Source organism: Simochromis diagramma, unplaced genomic scaffold (assembly GCF_900408965.1).
Source record: "Simochromis diagramma unplaced genomic scaffold, fSimDia1.1 OVJJ01000778.1, whole genome shotgun sequence".
Classification (NCBI taxonomy): domain Eukaryota; kingdom Metazoa; phylum Chordata; class Actinopteri; order Cichliformes; family Cichlidae; genus Simochromis; species Simochromis diagramma.
In genome coordinates this window covers 193,989-210,295 of record NW_024387438.1, presented here as the reverse complement: position 1 = coordinate 210,295, position 16,307 = coordinate 193,989, and the positions used below count along the sequence as shown (strand labels likewise).

The window sequence follows — 16,307 nt, the reverse complement described above, 5'->3', positions numbered from 1 at the left end:
TGTTGTTGAATTGTGCTATATAAATAAACTTGCCTTGCTTCTTGTTAGGAGAGACAGCATCCATCCCACTTTGGATGGAGCAGCTCTCATTTCTAGAAATATGGACAAATTTATTAAACCCCCCAAAATATGACTATCCAGAGTTGGGACCAGGAAGCAGAGTTGCAGTCTTACACGCCTCTCTGCAGCTTCTCTCCTCCTGCTACCCCCCCCCAAAAACCCATCTCCATAGAGACTGTGTCAGCTTCCAAAAAGACAAAAAACAAACTAAAAACCATCAACAAACAACTTAAACATAAACAATCACAAAGAAAGAACAATACAGTATCCACATCCGAACCAAAGAGTAAAACAGTGAAATGTGGATTATTAAATATTAGGTCTCTCTCCTCCAAGTCTTTGTTAGTACATGACTTAATAATTGATCAACAAATTGATTTACTCTGCCTTACAGAAACCTGGTTACAGCAGGATGATTATGTTAGTTTAAATGAATCAACACCCCCGAGTCATTCTAACTACCAGAAATCTCGAAGCACAGGCCGAGGGGGAGGTGTGGCAGCAATTTTTCACACCAGCCTATTAATCAACCAAAGACCCAGACAGACTTTTAATTCATTTGAAAGCCTGATGCTTAGCCTCGTCCACCCCAGCTGTGAAACTCAGAAACCAGTCTTACTTGTTATCATCTATCGTCCACCTGGGCCTTACACAGAGTTTCTGTCTGATTTCTCAGACTTTTTATCTGATTTAGTTCTGAGCTCAGATAAAATAATTATTGTGGGTTATTTTAACATCCATGTAGATGCTAAAAATGACAGCCTCAACATGGCATTTAGTCTGTTATTAGACTCAATTGGTTTCTCTCAAAATGTAAAAGAACCCACCCACCACTTTAATCACACTCTATGGACAGGGCTGTGGCTCCCCACACTCCCTAGCAGATCATTACATGGAGAAACCTTTGGAATGCAAGCATGCTGATCCACACAGGTATGCACACAGGTGTACACATGGGTATTCACAGACGCGGACTACAGCTTTCTTGGCTGCTGCCTCAAAGCACATTGTGCGCTGTCTATCTTGCGTGCTGCACAATATCGTTTATTATTTAGTAACTATTGATATCTACTGCTAGCTAGTTTATTGTGATGGTGCTTTTTTTTTATTATGTTGCTCTTTGTTGTTTGCTTTCTCCTCTGTTTTTTTTTTCTCCATACAGGTGACCCAGGTGTTTTGTTTTTTTTGTTTTTTTTTTTTTTTTTCTTTCTTCCCCCCCTTCTCACCGTCTCTTCTCCCCTTTGGTTTTCTTTCTCTCCCTCTCTTTCTTTCATTCTTTCTCCCTGTCCTATCCCCCAGTCATGTCTGTCCCGTTTGTAGCAACTGAAAATAAAATAAATTCATAATTATAATAAAGGTCAATCAAATGGACCAATATGGCAAGGCCATGATGATCCACTTGGTAAAATAAATCCGCTTGGCATCTTTCTTGGCCTTAAGACAACAATTCTGATGGCTATAGATCCAAACGGGACAAAAAAAAAAAAAAAAAAAAAAAAAAAAAAATCACACTCTATGTCACGCTGATCGGCCATTTCTGTCTTTTTTTCTCTCTCGTGCTCTCTCTCTCTCTCCTCCTCTCTGTCGCCGGGGTGGAAGTCACTGTGGGTTCACGCCCTCTGCCCACGCCCACGGAAAAGAACACATCTGATGCCCATCAAGGTGAACGGCATTTAAGCCAGGAGGTGACTGCTGGTCTTCGCTGGATTGTTGTCTGCCACACGTTAGTGAAAGTCAAGTGCTTTCTGTGAATATCGTTCTCATTCCTCTCTCCTTATCTACAGACCCCCTGGATTACCCTTCCCGTGTGAATCTGTGTGTCAAGTGTGAAAGAAGAGGACTGCTGTCGTGAGTTGGAGAGCGAGTTATTCCCACCTTGGATTTCCCTGGAGCCCGTCCCTCACATGTAGCACTACCCCGCACTCTCTGTATATACACTTTGGTGAACTCTGTAAATAAATCCTTGTGTTCACCTCTGTCAGTGCGCCCCAGGGCGGCTGTGGCTATACTGTAGCTTGCCATCACCAGTGTGTGAATGTGTGTGTAAATGGGTGGATGATTGTGTATAGTGTAAAGAGCTTTGGGGTCCTTAGGATCAAGTAAAGCGCCATACAAATACAGACCATTTTCAGCTGATTCAGGAGTCCTGCGTTTGAATCCCCTGCATTGAACCTTAACACTCTAGATCTTGTTTTAACATATGGCATAGAAACTGAACATTTAAGAGTGTTTCCTGAAAACTCTCTCCTGTCTGATCATTTGCTGATAACATTTACATTTACAATAATTGATTACACAGCAGTGGGGAGTAGACAAGACCCACTGCAGGGATGAGAAGGGAATTCTTTTTATTTATTTATTTTTAAAATATGTGTGTGTATAAAGATATCTAGATATAGAGACGTAAATATATTCTTTTAAATATAGTTGAACTCTCATCATGTTGTCTGTGAAATTTCTGCTCTTGGTGCTGTTTGATAAAGAAAGCACCACTCACCTGCTGTTCCTCATATCTTAAATAACTCTGTAACCAACTTCTAACTAGCATTCAAAGGTGGTGTCCACATATTTTTCTGCATCACTGAGTTACAAACAAAAATAATTCCAACATTGTGGTTTCTTCCATTTACGTCATTCATTCTTCAGTCCCGTCAGTTCAGCTGTAGGACTTTGTATTTTGGAGCCAAAGATCAAAGTGTATTGAAATGAAGATAGTATTTAGAAACAATGTCCAATTAAAACAGATGAACTTGCACAGAGAACAATGACAGATGTGTTACTATGACTACTGCTTTCCTGAAGTGCTGTAAACGTATAAATCAACAATAAAACCTTCTCTGGAATTTCAGTTATCCAGCTATTACTGCAAAAATTCCAGCACTGTTTGGGGAAGAGTTTCAACAAATACATTTTGTTTGATGCCAGAAATGTCCACAATGAAAACTTGTGCAGTGTGTGTTACGTGCATTTATTTCTTTATAGCACAAGCTGTCAGACCTGTTTGTCTATGGTTGGTTCAGCTGTCATAAGGTACAGAAATGGAAATCATTTAGACATTTGTGTCGTATAGAGTGGCATCTGGATATAGTATAAGCCCTGAGGCGGCATCAGATAATATGTTGTGACAGTTTTACTAAAGCCTGCAAGTTCCCCCATATATACTGGAGAGCAAAGAAAAGTTAGATAATCACTTTACCCATGAAAACCACATAAACAGACATGAAAAAAATGTGTTTGTAAAACTAACAGTAACCTCTGAGAAGTATAAGACAGACTGTTTCTGCTATCAGAACAGTTTGTGTTGTTAATCCTGAATGATTCTTGGTCAGGACATTTACATCATCAGTGAAAAGTCATTTTGCTCCACACACATTTGGAAAATCACATCTAGTTTAAGGTGTGAGAAGTAAATGCATCACAGAAGCTAAAAAGGAGCTGCTTCTCCCTACATTTGTTCAAATAAAGTACACAAGGCTGATGCATAAAACAAGAAAGAAGATCCATGAGATGCTTCACATCATCTAAGCAAGACTCGAACGCAAGCTCCAATGTTAAAGTTCACTTCTTCTCACGATTGTATTTTTATTTTCTGAGCTGATGTGGATGCTGTAAATCCACCCTGACTGAAAAAGAAGTGCACATTTGGAGAAATTGTGCTTTAATTTGACATATTGTGAAGTTTTTTGACTCTTGAGTTTTTTCTTTGAGTAAAGAAAAACAGACTCCTTGATATGTTGATATTATGCAAGTAATTCACAGACATCATGTGTTTAAAAAGTAAAGGTTAAAAATTTAAAGTACGGCCCTCCGTAAAGTCTGTACACATTTTGTCATAGATATAAAAGGACTGGAAAAGGGTGTAATAATAAATAAAACCATAAATGTTAATCAAATCATTTAATGTTTCCTAAATTTGAAAATTACTTTTTCCACCATTTGTGTGCCTAACAGTCTCACTACCAGGTGACTGTTGTTGTAATTTGGTGATTTGTAGATAAAACTGATCTGAGACGTCTGCTGTACAGCGTGCTCAGGGGTCCTGCGATGCGCAGTGTGCAATCACACAAAAGAACAACTTAGATTTAACCACAACCCTGACTGGAGAAAAAGCAGGTTGCAAATATAAATGACATTACAGTTGTTGCACATTACTCTAAAATCAGTGCTGTGAGAGTTTAAGATCACAGCCTGATTTAAAACTGAATCTAACATCAACATTCATGCCCATGAAAATAGCTCTACGATATTAAGAGAATTTGGCAAATGAGATCACAGGATGGCAAAAAATGTACTTTAAAATTTGATCATCTTGTTTCACTGGAACTGTGAAGTACCATAATGAAGAGTAAGTGCACCTATGTAAGAACAAGTATCATTGCTGTAGCGTTTTCATGTTTTACATACAGACTCAGGGCTCCAAGTCTCCTCTTGGCATTTTCTTATTTAAATGTTGGAATCTCAAAGTTTAGCAGCACAACACTGTGTTTCCTTTTTCCATCAAATATTTCTTTCAGTCGTCTGTGTTTATCAGTGTCTAAGTTTTATTCAATAACAATAAAGTACACAAATATAAGATTAAATAAACAGGTGCATCAGCACAAAGACCCACAGACTCAAGAACAGTTTCTTCCTAAAGGCCATAACCTTTTTATCTACTTTTTACTTTTTTACTATGTACAGCACTTTGGTCAACCTGTGTTGTTTTTAAAAGTGCTTATAAATAAATTGATTGATAACCACCGTGAACTCATACCGGCACCAATAACACAGTCCCACCCCATCATTTTTCCCATTTCCCTCTATCAACCACCACTGTACAATACAAATTCTATGTGCAATAACCCAAACTGGATATACATAACACTATTTATTTACATATTTACTTTTTTACACTGGATTGTATATTTGTACATTTTATACATTTTCTTCTGTTAATACTTTTCATATGTATATAGAGCTGCAAAACTGTGCAAACCCCCCACCACGCACAAACACACACACGTTTACACTGTGTTGGAGATGATCTGTATCTCATTGTACAACTGTATAGTGAAAATAAAGGCATTCTAATCTATTCTATATTTTCTATATGACCATATTTTTTGGGGCATTTGATTATTATTTAGTTATGAAATATCATAGTTCTATGACTGACATTAACTTTTATTACTTATTTTATTACGTCCTAAGTCACAAATCATTTGATGGGGGGGGGCATTAATCATTAGTTTGACACATGAAGGACCCAGGCTGCGATTGCTAGAAGGGGCAGTCCTGGCCTTGTTGGTGTCCTGGGCAAGCATACACCTCTTTCAATTAATGGCTTAATTAATATTGTGCTGAACACAGTCCAAAAGATTCAATAAGCCACATCAGTGTCTACTGTTTACTATCATAGCCAAGAGGCTAGCAAAGGTAAACAGAAGTTTTTACTATCCCTGCTAATGAATGTGATCTTGTTTCTTGTTTGACCTTTTCTTGTCCATCTTCCATCAGTAATTTTGCACTCCAGAATCAAGACCCAACCTCACAACATAAACTAATAGACCTTGTATAGAGATGTTTTTCTCAGATTTCACACAACCAAGGAAAAATAATTCATTCAATTTTAATACAATTCAATTTTATTTACACAGCACCAAATCACAACAGAAGTCACCTCAAGGCGCTTTATATTTGTAACCCGGGTTAAAAAGATGCATAAATAGTAAAAGATAAGTGAAGTCTGAGAATATTAATATCAAAGAGTTCATTTATTTAAATTAAAATTCTTGTGTATTAGAAAGATCAAAGTTCATGTCAAATGATTAAAAACATGTTTGCATTGTTTAAAATAAGTTATCTTTCTTTTATTGTGGCTTGCTTGTGAGAACTGTAATTTCCAGGAGGTTGTTATCAGTCGAATCCGAACGGGCCACTGCTTTTTAAATGGTACTCTTTTTAGGATAGGGAAACATCCGACTGGGTTGTGTGATGGGTGCACTGATATGGAGACGGTTGAGCATGTACTCCTTAGTTGTAGGAAGTATGCAAGTCACAGGAGGGTGATGTGGGGTGAAATGAGTGGTGGAAGGGAACTTACATTGGAACAAGTGGTTAATAAGTTAAGTCATGGTGAAGGGAAGGTGGTGGTTTTTCGTTTTTTGAGAAATACTGGTCTCATCAAGAGGATCTGAGGATTCAGGAGTGACGGACGGTTGACAGCCAGGAGATGGCAGTAATGCAACAGTTTTGGATGCAAGCTGCCGTTAAACTTGACCGAAGAAGAAGAAGAAGAACTGTAATTTCCTACGGGGATATGGTCTGTGAAGGTAACACAGGGTGGAGAAGGAAAAAGAGAAAAAAAGAGACCGCGAGGAGAGAGGGCGGGGGTGCGTGAGTTACACGGAGCATCCGGAGAAGTTAGCTTGTTTTTATGTAGTATCAGTAAGTGTGTTTTGACTTCTCGGAAAGATAAGTCACTGTGTCGGTAAGTTAGTGACATGACGTAAAGTTTCGGCGTGAAGCTGCTGGACTGTGTGTTTTGTTTACTGCGGCCATGCACGCATTGAGTTAAAGTGAGGCTAACCCAGCCGTTCGCTAATAAGGACTACTGTAGGCTGCCGTTTCGCTAAAGTTGTGGAACGTAACAAGCTGCAGAGGATCGTTACCGAACTGGATAACGACGGACACACCCCAGATAGTCACTCTGAGTGCCCGCGTCACTCAGAGTACCTCTGGCAACGTGGGAAGCTAAAACAGGTAGCTTGTGGAGCACGTGGAGATCACGGACCTTCCTCATCTTTGTGCTACTGCATTCAGAGCGGAGTGTTTCTGAAAGAGCTGAAGACAACTTGTTGCCTGGATTAATCTGGTGGGAATTGCACGTTTCACAAGGTACTGAATTTACTTATTTATATTTTGCTCGTTGAGTGAAGAACTTCCGGTTGGGAGATCGTTTTGGTTTTATACTGGAGCAATTGACTATGTGCACGTTAGCATATGCTACTTCCGGTGCGGAAACTCCTGTGGGGAGCTTTGTTTCCGGTGTCGTATTCGCGCCTTGTTTACGGCCTAAAACAAGTTAAGCAAATGAATGAATCAAGCGGCGATTTACATTTCTATAGATGTCTCGGGCATTTACCCGTTCATCGGCTTGTCGATATTTTAAAGGGATTCAGATGTTATATTTCTCAGCGGTCCCTCGTTTATCGCGGGTGTTATGTTCTAAAAATAACCAGCGAGAGGTGAAATCAAGCAGCCAATTGTATTTTTTGACGGTGCAAAACGTTTGGTGGACATCGTGGACATACAGCACTGCACTGCAGAGTCACACTGCTAACATCGATGCAGCGATTCTGTACTGTACAGGAGAGACGTCACGGAGGAGATCGTCTGCAGCGATCAGGACGCAGGACACAATGTGACGTAAAAAAAAAAAAAAGCAGCAAACTTGCACTAAAAAATCTGAAACAGCAAGGTGAAAGGTGAAGCGCGTTATAGCGAGGGACCGCTGTAATTTTGAAGGTAAGTCACAACATACCCTTCGTACATACTAATGTATAGAAACCCTTACAATCATTCATTTTTGTGTGGCTTTTTTCACGGTTTGTTAACATGCTGTGTAGGTGTGTACTTGACGAGCTGATCTCGACATAACGGGGAAACATCTGGTTTGACTATTCTTCACCTGTAGTTTGAATGCTGAACCATTTGCCTGTTTGAATCACGAGACCAGTCACTATACAGAGATGCTTCTGCATGTGGACGATGTGTCTTCTGCTGCAGTGCTGCAGTTCTGCTTGTGTTGAGTGATGTAAACAGCTGATCGATCTAAACGCTTTAAACGTCAAAATTGATCATTAGATTTTTTATGACACAACAGCGCTGAGTGTTCCCACCTTCTCTTTGTAACTTAACACCATCTTTCCGTTTTAGAGTTTTGGACATGATTGTGGAGGATATATCTTTGCAGTAGCGATTGACTGCAAAGTAAAGTTACCGGAAATGCACAACCCCACATCCGGTCTCAAACCAGGAATTTAGCATTTTCTCGTGCACAGGGTCAATACAGGTCTGCAACGTAGGGTTTATCTCTGCCGGCTTTAGGTTTAGTTTGGGACTATAATTGTTTTATCACTGGCGGTTTACACTGTATAGGTGGAGATTCTGTGTACAGCTGGTAAATTGCTGCGTGCGTTTTGCTTTGCCTGAATACAGAAACCTGCCATTTTATCATTTTACTGTTTTCATTGTTTGGTAAATTAAAGGAGGGTTACATTGCTCTACTTTACATGGTGTATGATATGATTTACTGCACTGTAGCTTCATTGATCCCAGAAACAAAAGAGAAGTTAACTTAAGAATATCGTACGAGAGTACACTAGAAAAAGAACCCAAAGCCCATTTATTTAATGGTATTGAGTAAATGAGGGCTACATATTGTACAGTATACCCTATAGATATAGAGAAAACCCAACAGTCATATGACCCCCTATGAGCAAGCACTTTGGTGACAGTGGGAAGGAAAAACTCCCTTTTAACAGGAAGAAACCTCCGGCAGAACCAGGCTCAGGGAGGGGCGGGGCCATCTGCTGTGACTGGTTGAGAGAAGGAAGACAGGATAAAGACATGCTGTGGAAGAGAGACAGAGATTAATAACAGATATGATTCAGTGCAGAGAGGTCTGTTAACACATAGTGAGTGAGAAAGGTGACTGGAAAGGAAAAACTCAATGCATCATGGGAATCCCCCAGCAGCCTACGTCTATTGCAGCGTAACTAAGGGACTAATTTCAGGGTCACCTGGTCCAGCCCTAACTATATGCTTTATCAAAAAGGAAAGTTTGAAGCCTGATCTTGAAAGTAGAGATAGTGTCTGTCTCCTTAATCCAAACTGGAAGCTGGTTCCACAGAAGAGGGGCCTGAAAACTGAAGGCTCTGCCTCCCATTCTACTTTTAAATACTCTAGGAACAACAAGTAGGCCTGCAGAGCGAGAGCGAAGCGCTCTAATAGGGTGATATGGTACTACAAGGTCATTAAGATAAGATGGTAAATGGCCTGCATTTGTATAGCGTTTTTCTAGTCCCTAAGGACCCCAAAGCGCGTCACACTACATTCAGTCATTCACCCATTCACACACACACATTCACACACTGGCGATGGTAAGTAATTGTAGCCACAGCTGCCCTGGGGCGCACTGACAGAGGCCAGGCTGCCGGACACTGGCGCCACCGGGCCCTCTGACCACCACCAGTAGGCAAACATGGGGTTAGTATCTTGCCCAAGGATATTTGGCAATGCAGCCAGGAAGCAGCCTGGGATCGAACCACCGACCTTCTGATTAGTGGCTGACCTGCTCTTCCACCTGAGCTACAGCCACCCAGATGGGGCCTGATTATTTAAGACCTTGTATGTGAAGAGCCGGATTTTGAATTCTGGATTTAACAGGAAGCCAATGAAGGGAAGCCAATACAGGAGAAATCTGCTCTGTCTTTCTAGTCCCTGTCAGGACTCTTGCTGCAGCATTTTGGATTAACTGAAGGCTTTTCAGGGAGTTTTTAGGACTTCCTGATAATAATGAATTACAGTCGTCAGCCTGGAAGTAATAAATGCATGAACTAGTTTTTCAGCGTCACTCTGAGACAGGATATTTCTAATTTTAGAGATGTTGCACAAATGGAAGAAAGCAGTCTTACATATTTGTTTAATATGTGCGTTGAAGGACATGTCCTGGTCAAACATGACTCCAAGGTTCCTCACAGTGTTACTGGAGGCCAAGGTAATGCCATCCAGAGTAAGAATCTGGTTAGATACCATATTTCTAAGCTTTTCAGGGCCGAGTACAATAACCTCAGTTTGATCTGAATTAAGAAGCAGAAAGTTAGCGGCCATCCAGGTCTTTATGTCTTTAAGACATTCCTGCAGTTTAACTCATTGGTGTGTGTTATCTGGCTTCATGGACAGATAGAGCTGGGTGTCATCTGCATAGCAGTGTAAATGTATGCTATGTCTTCTAATGATGCTGCCTAAGGGAAGCATGTATAATGTAAACAGAATTGGTCCTAGCACTGAACCCTGTGGAACTCCATAATTAACCTCAGTGTGTGAAGAGGACTCTCCATTTACATGCACAAACTGGAGTCTATTAGATAGATATGATACAAACCACTGCAGCGCAGTACCTGTAATACCTACAGCATGTTCTAATCGCTCTAATAGGATATTATGGTCGACAGTATCGAACGCTGCACTGAGGTCTAACAGGAGAGGCACAGAGATGAGTCCACTGTCAGAGGCCATAAGAAGATCATTTGTAACCTTCACTAAAGCTGTTTCTGTGCTGTGATGAGCTCTGAAACCTGACTGAAACTCTTCAAATAAACCATTCCTCTGCAGATGATCTGTTAGCTGTTTGACAACTGCTCTTTCAAGGATGTTTGATATGAAAGGAAGGTTGGAGATTGGCCTATAATTAGCTAAGACTGCTGGGTCTAGAGATGCTTTTTGAGTAAAGGTTTAACTACAGCCAGCTTGAAGGCCTGTGGTACATAGCCGATCATTAGAGATAGGTTGATCATATTTAAGATCGAAGCATTAATTAATGGCAGGACTTCTTTGAGCAGTTTTGTAGGAATGGGGTCTAAAAGACACGTTGATGGTTTGGAGGAAGTAATTATTGAAGTTAACTCAGAAAGATCAACTGGAGAAAAAGAGTCTAACTTAACATCAATGGTACTAAGAGTTAGGGCTGCTCAATTAATCGAATTTTAATCACGATTACGATCTGGGCTTTCAACGATCATTAAAAATGACTGAGCCGACTATTAGCCCCTCCCTCATTTATCCGCGACACATTAAAGGCCGGTCCGTGAAAATATTGTCGGGCATAAACCGGTCCGTGGCGCAAAAAAGGTTGGAGACCGCTGATTAAGAGGACCCGAGGGAAGCTCGGAAAGCTAAGCAGAAGTTATTTGAAGAGGAGAGTGACTGCTGTTGGTTGAAAAGAGAGGTAAAAAAAAAACTTCAGTGGTGTTGCACACTATTTTATATTATTTTTTAAAGTTATTGTTAACCCTTTAAATCCGGTCAGAGCAGCATGCTCCGTTTTGTGTAACTATTTTTAAATCCCTGTAGAACCTGAACCGTGTAAGCTAGCGCAATAATTTGTTTTGCATATGAAACCAGAGGAGTTGTACTTACATCTTATGCCATCAGCTTGTCCTCGGTCATGGTTTCCTTCCACATATAGCTTTGCAAAAATTGCATAAAAAGCGCTTGCAGGAACAAAAACATAATATTCCAGAAACACGCTTTGCCGATCCGATCAGCTGTTCGTAACACTTCCCACATTGAAAAAGTCGTCAGCGCGAACTATCACATGTCCGCCATTTCCTGGCCGAAACCGGAAGTGACGTCATTTTTGCGGAAATGTAGTTTTTTACTTGTAGGCCTTAAAAACCTATACTGGTCATGTTTGACTTTTCTGAATAGTTTCTGGGATGCTTAGAACTCGAATTGCACTGCTGGAAATAGTTTATTTTGATGCACCTGCTGTTTTCTTTGCAAATTTGCATCATAGGATTGTTTTTTTGTTTTTCCTGCAGTGTATATAAAAATTGGTGTATCTCCAAAATAAAACTATGAAGACACTCAAAATAAATTTCCTGTTCTTCTAAACTATTTTTTGCAACTTTTTTGTATTTAAAGTTTTGAGGGATAAGCCTCTTAAATTTCTCCAAGTAGAAATATATGTGTAAAAAAAAAAAAAAAAAAAAAAGATTTTCAATTTTCTTGTAGTTTATTGCACTTTTTTGCAATTAATGTAGTTACTATGGACTTAATGCATACATATTATTAAAATATGGGCTATAACAGTTGTATAGCAACTTGAAATGCTCCCACAAATGGCACTACAGCATGTAAAAATATAATATAAGCTCTGGCGGACTTGGTTCTATAGTAGGTCTTAAAGGGTTAAATAAATATCGTCAAATAATCGAGATCTCAATTTCAGTGAAAATAATCGTGATTATCATTTTTGCTATAATCGAGCAGCCCTACTAAGAGTAGCTGTAGATAATATTACATCTGTGGGATGATTATTGGTAATTTTTTCTCTAATGATAAAAATTTTATTTGTGAAGAAGTTCATGAAGTCATTACTAGTTAACGTTAAAGGGATGGTTGGCTCAAAAGAGCTCTGACTGTTTGTCAGCCTGGCTACAGTGCTGAAGAGAAACCTGGGGTTGTTCTTATTTTCTTCAATCAGTGATGAATAGTAAGATGTTCTGGCTTTGCGGAGGGCTTTCTTATAAAGCAGCAAACTATTTCTCCAGGCTAAATGATGATCCTCTAAATTTGTGACACGCCATTTCCTCTCCAGATTACGAGTCATCTGCTTTAGACTATGTGTTTGAGAATTATACCACGGAGTCAGGTACTTCTGATTTGAGACCTTAGTTTTCACAGGAGCTACAGTATCCGGAGTCGTACGTAGTGAGGAGGTGAAATTATTAACAAGATGATCGACCTCTGTTGGAGTAGCGTTCAGGTAGCTGCTCTGCTCTGTGTTGGTACAGGGCATTGAAAATGAGAATGAGAATCAGAAGACTTTAATGATCCCTGGGGGAAATTATTTTTTTGTTACAGTGCTCCATTATAAACCAACATGAAGACAAGACAGACAATACACTAACTAAGAATAGTACTATATATATATATATATATATATATATATATATATATATATATATATGTATATGGTGGTAGACAAACAGAAGAAGATGGCCGTAGTGATCGATGTAGCGGTTCCGAATGACAGCAATATCAGGAAGAAGGAACACGAGAAGCTGGAGAAATACCAAGGGCTCAGAGAAGAGCTCGAGAGGATGTGGAGGGTGAAGGTAACGGTGGTCCCCGTGGTAATCGGAGCACTAGGTGCGGTGACTCCCAAGCTAGGCGAGTGGCTCCAGCAGATCCCGGGAATAACATCGGAGATCTCTGTCCAGAAGAGCGCAGTCCTGGGAACAGCTAAGATACTGCGCAGGACCCTCAAGCTCCCAGGCCTCTGGTAGAGGACCCGAGCTTGAAGGATAAACCGCCCGCAGGGGCGTGCTGGGTGTTTTTTATATATATATATATATATATATATATATATATATATATATATATTTATTAGGGGTGCAACGATACACAAAATTCACGGTTCGGTTCGGTTCGATACTTTGGTGTCACGGTTCGATATTTTTTCGATACAAAAAATGTTCATGCCTTTTTAATTTGTCATTTATTAAAATTATAAATATATATTTTAACTCAAAAGTACAGTTTTTAAATTTAACCCTAACCCTTGTGCGTGTTTTTTATTTTGACAGCGAATGCGCACCTGCGGACCACTTATGTGCAGCCCTGGTTATTTAGCTCATCATATTGCAGCCACAGAAATTCTTTTGTCCATGAAACCATAAAGCTGCACTTTCTTTTTGCCTTATAGTCTGATTTGTCATAACTTCTCCGTTTTGTGGTAAGCTTTTCTTTGGCTGTCACTTCTTCACCCTGACCTGTCTTATTTGGCTCAGCAGAACTGAAATGCTTTTACACGCTCACTCACATAAGCTCAGCGATTCTCTGCGCGATCAACCTCTCACATGTTTAAGCTTGCTGCGGGAGATTTCACTTGTCATGTTTGCATAGTAAGCTAACGATTAATAAGACCATGTCAGAGGAATTGGTGCACAAATTATCATCACTCACAGATCAGTGCTGTCGCTCTCTATACATAGTTCGCACGATTGCAAAGTGAAAGCAAAAAAACAAGCGCAAATTCAAACGCGACTTCAATATGTCACATATTGACAGTGGCTCACCGATGCCAATGACATAATTACCCAGCTACATTTCTGAAAGAATGCAAAAGTATTGACATATATTTTTCCTACAATAGCCCGACGGGCAGGGAAGAGATAGATTTTGGTAGCCCGACTGAAAAAATCGCTAGCTCCGGGACGTCGGGCTAGCGATATTGCAAGCCCTGTATCTGATTGAGGAATCACTCATCTTTGGAAAAGAGAGTTTATTACAGAGAAATGGCTCTTTCCAAAATAAAAGCTATACTATACGCTTCTTCTGGGCTATATTCTCAGCAGCATAAGGAGAATCATGTGCTAACAGCTGTCTAAATGACTCGGCTAAAGTTAGTAGCATGCTTGTTGTTTTTGTCTTTGCACTAGGATGATGTCGGCGTAAATGTGCAGTCATATTCGTTGTGTTCCCACTAGTGCTTTCAGGTTAATCTCGTTGAAATGACCTTAACGCCACAACACGGCAAATCTCCGTTAACGAGCTACCGCCGATCGCTCCGTGCATGGGGCTAGACGGCAAACATGTTAACGAGCTAACTGCGCTAACACACTAGTTCACACCAGTGTAATTGAGCATTGCATAGCACATCCAACATACTGTTTTACTTTAGTCCATGACTCGCTTACCTTCAGGGTCATACGTCACATGAAAACCAAAATAATTCCAAACGCCAGATCTGAATGTTGCAAGTAGAGCTTAACTTCTGTCTCGCTAGCTTGCCCTGCGCTCTTCCTTCTGACTATGCTGTCTGTGTTGAGCGCTCAGTGGATCTGCGCTCGACAGTGCAGCCTAGGCGGAGTAGTCGAACACAGATTCACTGAGCGCTCAACACAGACAGCATCGTCAGAAGGAAAATTGATAAAATAAATTACAAATGTTGTATTGTTCGATACATATGCGTACCGAACCGAAAGCACTGTATCGAACGGTTCAATATCGATACGAATATCGTTGCACCCCTAATAAATATATATATATATATATATATATATATATATAATATATAATGTATAATGTATGTGCTGGTTCTGTGGAGAACAGCTGGTTTATTCTCCTGCCTTCTATCTCTCTGGTGTACCTCCTCAAGCGGCTGGCCAAGGCTGTGAGTCTTTGCTTGGCAGTTTCCAAGGCCTCAGGTATGGACAGCTTGCTGTATTTCTTATGCACCTTCCTTGTCGCACCTTTCTGCAACTCCGTTAGTTGGCTAACCTCCCTCCGTGCTACTTTGATCTTGCCCTCTAGCCTCCTTCTCCATGGAGGGTACTGCCCCTTGTGGCTGTTCAACTTGTAGCCAAGCATCTCACTGATCACTGCTGCCGTATTGTAGATCAGTTTGTTAGTGTCGGTAATCGTGGTTGTAGGTATTGTCCGTAGTGCTGCATTAACATCATCTAGCAGACCTTCTGAGGGTACTTCACGTAATCTTGGTAACCAGCTACGGGGGATCCAGGTTTCAAGCTTGGCCATTATCCTATTTTTCAGGTCAGTTCCTCTCGCACTCAACGATCCTTCTCCTATCGCACTTGGGGCTATGTACCCAATCTCGGGTGGGGGTGATGATATCTCCCCCCTGACCTGGCGTCCTGACTCCTCCTTGCCGTAGCATTTGTGTTGTACCTCGTCAATCTCTAGCTGTGAGAGCAGTCCCTTCTTTCGAATGTTGGAACACTGAGCTACTAGTTGTTTCGCCGTCATTGTGGATGTTGGGTATCGAAGAATCCATAGGTCCGTCATCCTATTCATGTAGCCCCTTCCGGCAGGGTTACTTGCGTAGTAGCATTCCAACAACGCCCTGTTTTCGTCTTTTGCCCACCGATGCCTTCTTGTTCCAGTAGCCCATTTTTCGTCAGGGTGCCCTGGGTGTACTCTCAGTGGCAAGGGAACAATAATAAGAGAACAGCACCACCAAGGCTGGAGACGGAGCAATACTGGAAGAGCATATGGGAGAAGGACGCAACCCATAACGGCAATGCTCAGTGGCTAGTGGATCTGAGGGCAGACCACAGCGACCTCCCTGAACAGGGTCCAGTAACCATCACAGTGGCAGATATCCACAGCTGGATACTGGAATGCCTAGAATTGTACAAGATCAATGGGACCCTAAGAGCCTTCATCAGGAACTCAATGGGGATGTGGCGTACAACACTAGAGGCCAACTCCAAGCCCATAGCACAAGTCACCATCAAGTGCAGGATCTACCAAGGAGATGCTCTGTCCCCACTGCTGTTCTGCATAGGCCTGAACCCCCTCAGTGAGATCATTAACAAGACTGGCTACGGATACCAACTACGGAATGGAGCAGTTGTCAGCCACCTCCTGTACATGGATGACATCAAGCTGTATGCCAAGAGTGAACGAGACATCGATTCACTGATCCACACTACCAGGCTATACAGCAATGACAT

General features: G+C 40.9%; 2 long non-coding RNA genes across 2 annotated transcripts; both read left to right on the top strand.

Moving 5' to 3' along the window:
• The first annotated feature begins 1,541 nt into the window (after positions 1–1,541).
• LOC120722451 lies at positions 1,542–3,091 on the top strand. Its single transcript, XR_005693465.1, has 2 exons — positions 1,542–1,745; positions 1,845–3,091. It is a non-coding gene; the product is annotated as an uncharacterized LOC120722451 (long non-coding RNA).
• Positions 3,092–4,068: 977 nt separating this feature from the next.
• Positions 4,069–7,636, top strand: LOC120722452. Its single transcript, XR_005693467.1, has 3 exons — positions 4,069–4,079; positions 6,303–6,307; positions 6,702–7,636. It is a non-coding gene; the product is annotated as an uncharacterized LOC120722452 (long non-coding RNA).
• The last annotated feature ends 8,671 nt before the right edge of the window (positions 7,637–16,307 follow it).